Consider the following 12073-nt stretch of genomic DNA (forward strand, 5'->3'; position numbering starts at 1 on the left):
AGTCTTGGCGTCGATTACAAAAACTAGGGAAATGTGAATCGCTTTGGCTCCTCATAGCTCATTGGTGGGCTGATAAGACCAATTATTGTGACACACACTAAGACATTTTTTAAATTCCTTTTCCATCAAGAAACAAAGTGAAATTAATAAACATAGGGACACCTCAATTCAGCAAGTCTCTTGAAATTCACCAAAATTAAAGAGTACTGTCAGACAAAAAACAAAGTAATCAAAACACCAATTAGGTCCAAACTTTTCACTGTCTATGACAACTCATATCATCAAACAACATCATCTTATGAAATCCAACAGAGCCTCCATGTCTACGCACTTTTGCTTCATGTCCACCAATTCTTCCTCAATCTCTTGCAGCCGAGCCTCAACAATCTCTTTCAGTTTCTTCTCCAACCAGTCCAACTTAAACCCCGCTTTACACAAGTTAGTGTAGAGTATGCATTGGTCAGATCAGCATTGGAGAGTTCCTCCTGGCACAAGCTCTCGGTCAAGCTTAGTACGCTATTCAAGTATGCTGTTCTCAGATGCGTGCACTTAAGACGGAATTTTGATGAAATGTCAGGGTGGTTTTCAAAAAGACTGTTCACAGATTCTACCTGAAAAAAATTGATGTACAAAGTAAAACCATATATACATGCAGCTTGAATAGTGAGCAACTCTTATGACATGTGTAAAGTACTTAACTTACCTGTAAAGGAAGAACTTGAAACCCATTGACATCGATGCTTTCATTTAGTAACGAAGTTTCCTCTAACACATCTGATTTGCCAACAACTTCAAGAACGCCAACCTCAGCTACAATCTTGACTTCTCCCTTAACCGAAAATCCACCATTTACGTCAAGAAGTTTGGTAAGGGGAAGCATTTCTTGGGAACCATAACTAGCTAGGAGTGTTTATATCAAACCAGGGTTGTCCCACTGTAATGTCACGAAACATAGAACTTAAGTCAAAATTAGAATAGCATAACACAAGTCTTATGACTAATGAGTCCATAAAATTTAGTAGAAACATAATATATAAACCTTCCATTGTCCGCCTTAGGAAAACAATCTAACTAATGTAGAAAGAATCACCTTTTAGTTTGGAGAGTTTCTCGGTTATTTGGTTAACAACAGTTAGGCGATATATTGTGTGTCTTTTCCATCCACGTGGCAAAGATTCAGAATCAGCAACATCCAGAAACAGAGACAAACATTTATTAATACCAGTACCATTCCCCTTGGGAAACCCCACAAGACGCCTGCGAGCAAAAAAAAACCAAAACCATTGAAGCAAAGTACAATATCTTGAAACCCTAAAATGAACGGAAACGTTACAAAGTAGAGAGTAAGTTTTCTTTTACCATTTGGAATCACCAACAACGAAATGATCAGAATAAACTCTTTCACATTGCAAAGAGGGGAAATTCTTAATCGTCCATGTTATCTTCTTTTGATACTGCTTCTCCATTGATCTTGATGAAGATTAGGATAAATCCTAGAACCTGCAGAGTGGTACACACAATCAATGTTAAAAAAAAAAAAATTAAACAACAATTTAAACACAAAACCAAAAAAGAAGAAGATTACACTGTGATTTGAAGTTCTTGAAAAATTGAGAACAACAGACAACAATTATGTATAGGATTTAACCTAGTAGAAAACTCAGGGTTTTTAAAAGAACTCCTAGTAGGTTTTGAATGGGAATCATGTTGATTGCGGAAACTTGAAGAAAGTGAAAACGCTACGGCTCCTCACAGCTAATTTAGGTTGGCTAATATGACTGATTAATTGATGCGGCTACATATATTGATCACGATTACAATATACTTCCTGTTTTAGAGAAGTTTTTTGTTTCGTTATATAAGATGTTTTCAAGTTTCTAAGTAACTTTTAGATTAATTTAGTATTTTATATTATGCAGTCTTGTTTATGATTGGTTCAACTTGTTAAAAGTAAAAAATTTTTAATTTGCGTGCTTTAGTTAAAACATCATATATTTTGAAATGGAGGGAGTATGTTAATACTCCATAAAATAATCCCTAGTCCCTAATCTATATATAAGGAAAATTTGCTTCTAAGAAGAAACATAATAAGGTTTACAATTTCCATATTTTTGTGAGTCTCTCAATTGTTTTTCTTCATCTTAGAGTGAAGCTTTGTAAAACCTCCAGCCCAAATAGTACACGTCCTCTAGTTTCCATGAAAAGAAAAAATTACTAATTAATTATCTCTGCATAGGCGTCATCACTATGTTAAATGAGAATTTGGTCAGAAATGCCACTTTATTAATTAAAGTTGTGTAAAATGCCATTTTAATTTTTTCCTTTTCAATAATGCCATTTGTTGTTTTTGTACCATAGGATCAAAAGATCATAATACCCTTCAATTCAACCATTTTGAAACCACGAAAAAGTAATGATATGACTGTTTCTTCTTTAATTAAAACCTAAACACATATGAAAATAAAAGAGAATGAAGTTGGTGGAGTACTCCAGGTCAGTAACATGGTTCTCTTCGGGGAATTCATCAGTTTCAGGCCTGCCCGATAGACAACAAACATGTTAGTTTGATGGACTTAATGTTTTTTTATAAAAAAAATTGTCCATCAAAAAGTTAATAGACAATATGGGTTGGAAAGACAAAAGTAAGCCTACTCTGGTCCACCAACAGAGACATACCTTTTTTGTGTATCATTGTTGTCCTCCCAGAGTTCACCATTGTTAGGCTAAACGTCTTCGAACTTGTGTGATGGACAACACACATGTGAGTTCGATGGACTTAAGGTTTTAAAATAGAAAATTGGTCCATTAGATACTTAATAGACAACATGGTTGGATAGACAAAATAAGTGGTCAAAAAATGAAAATGGAGTGGACTAAACAAAGATAAAACTGGTCCATAGAGGCATACCTTCAATGTGCAGTAACATTGTTGTCCTCCGGAAGTTCACCAATGTCAATATGAACGTCTTCAGACCTGTGAGATAGACAACAAACATGTTATTGTGATGGACTTAATGTTCTAAACTAAAAAGTGGTCCACCAGGAACTTAACAGACAACATGGTTGGATAGACAAAAAACAATCATATTTTGGTCCAGAATGAAAATGCAATGGACTAAACCAAATATATGACTGGTCCACAAAGACATACCTTCTTTGTGCAGTAACATTGTTGTCCTCCAGGAGTTCACCAATGTCAGCCTAAATGTTTTTAGAATTGTGAGATAGACAACAAACATGTTAGCGTGAAGGACTTAATAATATATATAAACAAAATTGGTCTATCAGGAACTTAGTAGACAACATCGTTGGATAGAAAAAAGTAAGCATACTCTGAAACAAAAAGATAAAAACTGGTCCATAGAGATACCTTCTTTGGTCAATCATATTGTTATCCTCTGAGAGTTCTGCAATGTCAAACTGTCAATTACAATAAAGTTCATCCGTCAGCGAGCGGATCTGGTTTAATATCAAAACCCAAGTTTTGTCCATCAACAAAAACGTAGCTGATCCACTAAATGGTTGAAAGACAAGTTTGTGGTGGACAAACCTGGCTAGATCTGGTCCTTCAGAGATCAAACCTAGCAGCATGAATTCAACGCCGTGTTAGATCTTGTGTAATCTTAATCTGAGTTCTAGGAGTTTGTCAACATCTCCTTTGATGGTCTTGTCGCTGCAGAAACTAATCATCGGAGGTTTCTCTTGATTTTTCTAAATCTTCAACTCCCTCTTTATAAGATTTTAGCTTGAGCATCTCTTTTTGGTATGTTCGATGGAATTTTATGAAAGAGAGAGAGATAAGAAAGAGAGAAAAGAGAAGAACTAACGAGATGAGAAGAAAATTGAAGGAAATAAAGTGAAAAGAAAAAAAAAGTTAGGTTTTTGCGACTGTGAAAGAAAGAGGGGACAGTTTGGTCATTTTAAACTGAAGCTGTGGCACCCGGGAAAAGGTTTATGCAAAAATGGCATCTCTCACAAGTTTACGCACTGTTCATGGCAGATCTAGCAAATTTCTCATGTTAAATTGACTATCAAAGTGCAACAAAAGAAGCATAGGGAAACTTAATGACAACTTTAAGCCACTCGATCTTCTTCTCTGATATTAAAAACTACACCGAACAACAAACAGACCAAAACACCAGTTAGATCTAAACTTTGGACTAATTTACTAGAGAAATTTGTTACTTATGCCATGAACAGTAGCAATTCTTTTGGAAGATGCCACTTTCGTTTATTCCTTCTCCCGCCTGCCACAAGACCAAATTAAAAAGACAAATTTACCCTATTAAATTTATTGTTTCTTAATTATCATATTTTTCTTTCCAATATCTATTTTCACGATTTTTTATCTCTTTCTCTTTTTCCAACCTCTCATCTTTTCACAAAATGTTCAAAAAAGCCAAAGATAGTTCTCTCGAAGCCGAAGATGCTTCCATCGAGGCTGAAGATGCCTCTGTCCAGATTGGAGATGATCCATGTGTGAATCGAAATTCATGTGTCAAGTCAAGGTATGATACACCATGAATTGTTTTGTACTTCCAATTCCCATTATTAGGTTCTTGTCCAATTCTTCAATTTTGTCCTTCAACAGTCTCAAAAAAATCTATTGTGCCTGCAACATAGGACAAAAGACCTAGGATCGGAACGCAAACAAGGGCTCTCTTCTTGGAACCCACCATGTAAGTTTTTGATGGACCAGATCTACTACGTACCAACTCGTCTACCGTTATTTTGTCCATCACTTGAATAACTCATCCGGTGGACTAATTATGATGTCATTTCCATTCTTCTGTTTCCTAATATGTTGTCCATCCTATATGTTTCATATCTTATATTTCATTCAAGGATGTATGCTGCATCACCGATGGACCAAATTTACTTTTCAGCCAGGTTTTGTCTTTTCTCTCTCGATGGACCATAACCAATAAACCAAACTTGTCCATTTTACTAATTAATTTTGTCCATTCTGCAGATTTTTTGAAACCAGAACTGTTCGACCAGAAGATGAAACAAGTGATGCACCTATAGAAGACGTCATTCACGATCTAGCCAGGTTACACTATCGACCACACAATTTATGTAGATGGACTAGATCCGATGGACAAGATTCAGTGGAACAGATCATGTGGACCAGATTCGATGGACAAGATCCAGTGGAGCAGATCCTTGGACTAGACATTTTTGTTCGTCGTCAACATTGTTCTCAACGAAACCCAACCAAAAAACCAATAAATTCTTTGTTTTCTCTCAAATATGTTTTATTTTTGATGTTATTTGTTTAAGATTAATAGTGTAGATTAGTGCACATTTCTCAGTTAATAGGTCAATGTTAATTTATTCTTCTTACATCTCCTCCTCTTGTGAATAAATGTCATTTCTCATAAGGAATAAGAAAAGTGGCATTTTTGATAAGTTTTTTGAGAAAAATGGCATTTCTGGCCAAAATCCCAATTTACTAGACTAAAGTCAATCTCATCGTCAGAACTGCAGCATAAACTCGTCCTTCAATTCCTTCAAATTTTTCTCATGTTGTTGCAGCCGAGTCTTACCTAGCTCATTCACTTTCTTCTCCAGCCAATCCAACGTAAACCCCGCTTTTGTCAGGCAAGATAGTGTACAAGATGCATTGGCCAGATCAACATTGGAGAGTCGTTCAGGGGAGTGGCAGAGAATCTCAGTCAAGGTTAGTAGGCTATTCAAGTATGCAGTTCTCAGACGTGGGTTCTCCAGACGGAGTTTTGTTACAATGCCTGGGTGCTCTCTAAAGAGCTTGTTAACACATTCTACCTGCAAGTGAAACGCAAAAAGGAAAACCATATCAGATAAGAATTTTTGGAGACCTGAAGATAAAACCTCTATGAAGTTGGTTATATATATACAAGAAACTGAACTATAGAGAGTGACTCTTACGAATTGTTTGGGAAAAACAATGTACCTGTGAAGGAAGAACTTGAAACCCATTGACATGGATGCTTTCATTAACTAACAAAGTTTCCTCAAACACATCTGATTTGCCATAAACTTCAACAACACCAACCTCAGCAACAATCTTGACTTCTCCATTCACCAAAAACCCATCATTTTTGTCAACAAGTTTGGTAAGGGGAAGCATTGCTGGAAAACTCATGCTGGTGGACGTATCATAAAACCAGTTTCGTGATACTGTAAAAGTCACGAAACAGAACATTAGTCTAAGAAAATAAATGTTCTCGCAACAACACAAGTACCATGAGACCATTACAAGTAGTAGTAAGAACATAGAAAAAATATGAACTTTCGTTTCTCAGTCTAAGAAAAACAATCAAAAGACTTACCTCTCTGTTGAGAGAGTTTATCTGATTTTTGATTAACAACAGTAAGGCGAAACTCTGCATTTCTTTCCCATCCACAAGGCAAAGATTCAGAATCAGCAACCTCCAGAAATAGAGAGAAACATTTGTTAATACTATCCCCATTTCCCTTGGGATAGGCAAGAAGACGCCTGCACGCAAGAAAACCAAAACCAATTACAATATGTCACCGTAAACCCTAAAAGGAACGAACACATTAGAAGAACCAAGTTTCCTTTTAATTACCATTTGGAGTCACCAACTACGAAATTGTCAGAACAAAGTTTCTCAGATTGCAAAGAGGTGAAATTCTTGATCGTCCATGTTATCTTCTTTGCATATTGCTTTTCCATTGTTCTTGATGAATGATGAAGGAGAGAAACTCTTCATTTTTTTTCACAAAAACCAAACTACCAACAGCAGAACATAAGAAAAGTTAAATCCTAGAACCGGAATGGCAGACAATAGAACCTTGGTCCTGTTCGTTTCGTTTGGAAGTTGCAGCGACGAAAAGATTTGAGACAACGACGAGCGAGACCAGATCTAGAAGAAAAAAAAATAGGAAAGAAGGAAGCGGCGATAATGGAGGAAGGAGAAGAGTTAAGTAGGGTTTAAGTGGATGAGTTGGATCCATGTGTTCCCTGTATCGGTTTCGGGTGGGCAAAATGAAAATCATTTTGTAATTGGATAATGAATATCATTTTGTGATTGGATAAATTTTGCTGGGGGAAAGTAAATTCCGTAATAATTAACGGGAGATTCTCAAAAATAGCACCAAATTAGGTTTTTCTTCCAAATCTATCACACAATTTCATATTTTCCACATTTAGCACACATCTTCTAATTCAAAATTAAAAAAAATTATTAATTAAAATAAATAATAAAAGTCTCCATTATCTTTCTCGATAACTTTTCGTTATCTCTACATAAATTGGATCTCATTTTCCAATCTGAAACTTTGAGATCTCATTTTTACTGGTGACTAGCTTAATCGGAAAATGGTGAAGCGGTTTCACAAGCAAATTGAGCCAAACTTTTCCGGGAAAATACGATTTGTCGTCGCCTCTTAATCCCAGCATCATCGAGCTTACAAGACCTAGGCATTGTCAAGACGATGAAGCGAGTGGTTCTTGTGACACATGGACATAGCACATGGAATGAAGAAGGGAGGATTAAAGCTTGAATATGATTTCTTTGTTTTGACGAAGAAAGGTGTGTCTTGAGCTGAAACTTCTCGCTAAATTATCATCGATGACTCATTCGATGTCTGCCTCACCTGGTCATGCGTTTTCTTAGGGCTATGGAATCAAATAGGTAGATGAAATAGTGTTGTTGATGTTGGATAATTGAGAGATTTATGTGTTTGTGGATAGTTAGATTTCATATTTCTTGGTTCTTTGTAGATTGGTTGCATTTATGTGTTTAGTCCATTGAAGAGATCCAAGAAAGAAGCTGAAATCGAGAAAGTGAGATGATTTTTGACTATGGTCTCAGACAAATTGATCTTTACTCTTTTCAAGTAAGTTTAGATGTGATGTACTTCTTCTTAACTCTTGTTCTAGTTGATTATTATATATACTAGGGTCTACTAAAAAAAGAAGGAAAATAAAAGTTCAATGAAGCTTTTAGGGAATGGCACAAAGATCCGGAAAACTTCAGCACTGATGGCCACCATCCAGTAATAGAGTAATAGAGTTATAGTCAAATAAGTTGTAATCTTAGAATGATGAATCGTTGTGTCGTTTTATTGGCTTAATTGGTGAAGTTAAATGCTTGCTTAGAAAATTTAGGAAGAACTTCATAATATTATGGACCCTAAATCGTCAATTTCTCACCTTGTGATTGTTACTAACTTACTCATGCACAAATATCTAATAGCATTTCATTAGAAACTAGTTCGATGCAAGTTTGCTTTGGATATCTTTAAAACATGTGCTGTCATTTCATAGGACTGTGTTGCTTCATCAAGTTTTACTTCATCTGTTGTAGAGACGCGGATTTGGTCAGACGAATTGGAGTTACAACAAGACTCGAAGTAGGGGCGAAAGGTGCTTAAAAGATACTCCCTCTGTTTCAAAATATAAGATGTTTTAGAGAAGTTTTTTGTTTCATAATATAGAATGTTTTCAAGTTTCTATGCAACTTTTAGATTAGTTTAATATTTTATATTATGCAGTATTGTTTCTGATTGGTTGAACTTGTTAAAAGTAAAAAGTTCTTAATCTGCGTGTTTTAGTTAAAACATCCTATATTTTGAAACGGAGGGAGTATAAGATTGAAGGTTTCAGTTGACAACTACAAAGAAATTGTGCTTAAAAAGACTGGAGTATTTACAGTTTGATTCTTAGTTTTCACATGGTCTTTGTTTCATCATTAGGATTTCTGATATTTTGGATGGTTTCACCACAAAACTTGTTTAAACATATTCATGAAGGTTTTGTATTAAGATTTGGATATTTTGGTAGGTAGCTACATTTTCGTTGATAAACATATAAAAAGGGTTTGTATCAAACATTCAGGAAGGATGCCAAAAAATTTAAGAAAGATTTCTTGAATTTCAAGAAGACCTTTATCAAAAAAAAAAAAACAGAGCATATAACCCCACAAAGCTTCAAAAGCATGACAATTGAGTATTGTATTAGACCAAGGTAAGCTTTTGATGGATCATTACCCTCATTGATGGAGTAACTTGTGATAGATTTGAGGCAAAACATAAAAACAAAAAAATTGTAAGAACATTTATTTAAATTCATGAAGGATTCTTTGAAAATTAGGAAAGATTCCTATATATTTAGGAAAGATTTCTCGAGTTTCAGGAAAACCTTCATAAAAAAAAGATTACCCCTTTACTAATAATTTAGGAAGAACTCATTGAAATTTTGGAATGTTTCATAAAATTAGGACATTGGTAGGTCTTTGATACATTACCCCTTACAGGAGCGGACCCACGTGTATTAATGGGAGGTCAGCTGACCTGCCCAAATTTTGAAAAAAAAAATTATTTCCTAGTTTTAGAGTATATTTTAGTGTTATTTGAGTCAAACCAAACAAATTTTAAAAATCTGACCTCCCTTAATTTATAAAACGAAAGTCCACTAGCCCATAACAAAGAGAAAATCAAAGCCTTTTATTTGTTATAATTAAAAACAAATCTGGCCCAATTTATCTACCCTAATAATTTATTCTGTGCTTATATATTAAACAAAGAAGCAAGCATCTTTTTTAAGTCGACCAAAAAAGAGAAAGAAGCAACGATCGTCGTGTTGGTGTGTGTCCGTGACTCCGTGTGTGTGTTTTCAATTTTTATGCTTCACGCCTTCAGTACATCAGATTCTTCAAACCAAGTAAGTTTATTAGATACAAAACTCGATTTTCTTTTATAATCAATTTTTTTTAAAAAAATTATATTTAGAAATAAAGATTCCAATACATGGTTTTATTTTATGTTGACAATTTTTTTTTCTAATTTTTTCAGACGAAACAATGAATACTTTGAAAAACTACTATCTACACCTTGCAATGAACCACCATCTACACCTCGCAGTGAACCACCATCTACACCTCGCAATGAACCACCATCTCCACTTCGCAGTGAATCAGATGATATTTATTTACCTTGGGATCATGCTGATCGAAAAAGAATAACAATTTATCATCCGAATCAAAGAGATGAGGTAATTCGAAAATACTTGATTCGAGGTCCTTGTCAACCTCGTGGGCATACTTTTAAACAAATATTGATAGGAAACACATTGAGGCGATTTAATCCAGCTTGGTTTGATCAGTATAGGAATTGGTTAGAGTACAATGTGAAAAAAAGAAAAAGCTTTTTGTCTGTGTTGTTACTTGTTCAGAGATAATGCTGGTAAATGCGTAAAAAGTGATGCATTTATCACAGATGTATTCTGTAGGTGGAATCATTTCAAGAGTTTTTCAGGACATGTGGGAGGTGTTGATAGTTTTCACAACAATGCAGTTATGAAGTGTGAAAACTTGATGAAACAAGGTCAGTCTATTGAGCATGCTTTGCATAAACAAAACGATATTACAAAAAATGAGTATCGAATTCGGTTGAATGCTTTTGTTGATGCTTCAAGATACTTATTGCAACAAGGATTAGCTTTTCGTGGCCATGATGAATCAGAAAATTCTGTCAATAGAGGAAACTTTGTGGAACTCTTGAAGTACACTGCTGATCAGAATGAAGTTGTGAGTAAGGTTATTTTAGATAATGCTCCTGGAAATAATCAGATGAAATCTCCTAAGATTCAGAAAGATATTGTGCATTGTTTTGCAGAAGAGGTAGTCAAATATGTTATTGAAAAAATTAATCATGATGTTTTCAGTTTGCTGGTGGATGAATCTGCTGATGTTTCCGAGAAAGAGCAAATGGCGGTAGTGTTTTGATTTGTTGATAAAGGTGGGATAGTCAAAGAGAGATTTATGAGTATCACACATGTGAGTGAGACTTCTGCAACATCTTTGAGATTTGCTATTGATGATTTGTTTGCTAAATATGGATTGAGCATAAAAAGGGTGAGAGGACAAGGGTATGACGGAGCAAGTAACATGAAGGGCGGGTTCAATGGATTAAGATCAATAATTCAGTGGGAAAGCACATCAGCATATTATGTTCATTACTTTGCTCATCAACTTCAATTAGTTGTTGTGGCAGTTGCAAAAAACATTTTAATGTTGGCGACTTTTTTGATATAATTTCTCTGTTACTGAATGTAGTGGGAGCCTCATGCAAAAGGAAAGATATGATCGAGAGAGTTACAGAAAAGAAATTATGGAAGAAATTAATAATGGTGAAATCAGTACAGGAACAAGATTGAATCAAGATATCTCTCTTCAAAGACCAGGGTATACTCGTTGGAATTCTCACTACAGAACTCTATTGCGGATGATTCAGTTGTTTTCTTCTATCATAAAGGTGCTTGAGTACATTGAGAATGAAGGCGCATATGACTTGAAAAGACGTCAAGCTCATGGTCTCCTTGATTACTTCATAGCTTTGATTTTGTGTTTTATTTGCATATGATGATACACCTTTTAGGACTCACGGATACCTTGTCAGTGGCACTGCAAAGAAGAGATCAAGATATTTTAAATGCTATGTCATTAGTGAAATCAACTAAGAGACAACTCCAGTTATTTATGGATGGTGGGTGGAATTCTCTCATGACGAAAGTTTATTTGTTTTGTGAAAAACATGAGCTTGAAAAGGTTGAGATGGAGGCAGATTTTGTAGACTCAAAAAGACGAAGAAAAAAGACAGGAGTATCAAATATGCATCATTACAAGGTCAATTGCTTATATTCTATCTTGGATTTGCAGCTTCAAGAATTTAACGACCGCTTTAAAGAGGTGAACACTGAGTTGCTTATTTATGCTGCTTCTCTATCTCCCATCGATGCATTTACTGATTTTGATCTCTCAAAATTGTTGAGGTTATCTAAGTTCTGCCCAGATGACTTTAGTTCAGGGGAGCTCATTTCTCTTGAGCAAGAATTATGTATCTACATTGATAATGTTCGACATGATGAAAAATTTTCTAATTTGGAGAATCTTGGAGACCTTGCTAGAATGTTGGTGGAAACACGAAAACATATGTCATATCCTTTGGTTTATAGGCTTTTGAAGTTGGTTTTTCAGCCATGAAGATCGTAAAGACATATCGACGTAATTGGATTGGAGATCAATTTTTGAATGATTGGTTAGTTTGTTTTATCGAGAAAGAT

At 35.1% G+C, this 12073-nt stretch overlaps 3 pseudogenes; 1 reads left to right on the plus strand and 2 right to left on the minus strand.

The window, feature by feature from the left end:
- Positions 1–291: 291 nt before the first annotated feature.
- On the minus strand, positions 292–1466 carry LOC109128685 (MATH domain and coiled-coil domain-containing protein At1g31390-like; annotated as a pseudogene).
- A 1444-nt stretch (positions 1467–2910) lies between these two features.
- On the minus strand, positions 2911–6682 carry LOC104743687 (MATH domain and coiled-coil domain-containing protein At1g31400-like; annotated as a pseudogene).
- A 3316-nt stretch (positions 6683–9998) lies between these two features.
- Positions 9999–11993, plus strand: LOC109128686 (uncharacterized; annotated as a pseudogene).
- Positions 11994–12073: the final 80 nt, after the last annotated feature.

The sequence above is a fragment of the Camelina sativa genome, chromosome 14 (assembly GCF_030686135.1).
Source record: "Camelina sativa cultivar CO46 ecotype springtype chromosome 14, ASM3068613v1".
NCBI lineage: Eukaryota > Viridiplantae > Streptophyta > Magnoliopsida > Brassicales > Brassicaceae > Camelina > Camelina sativa.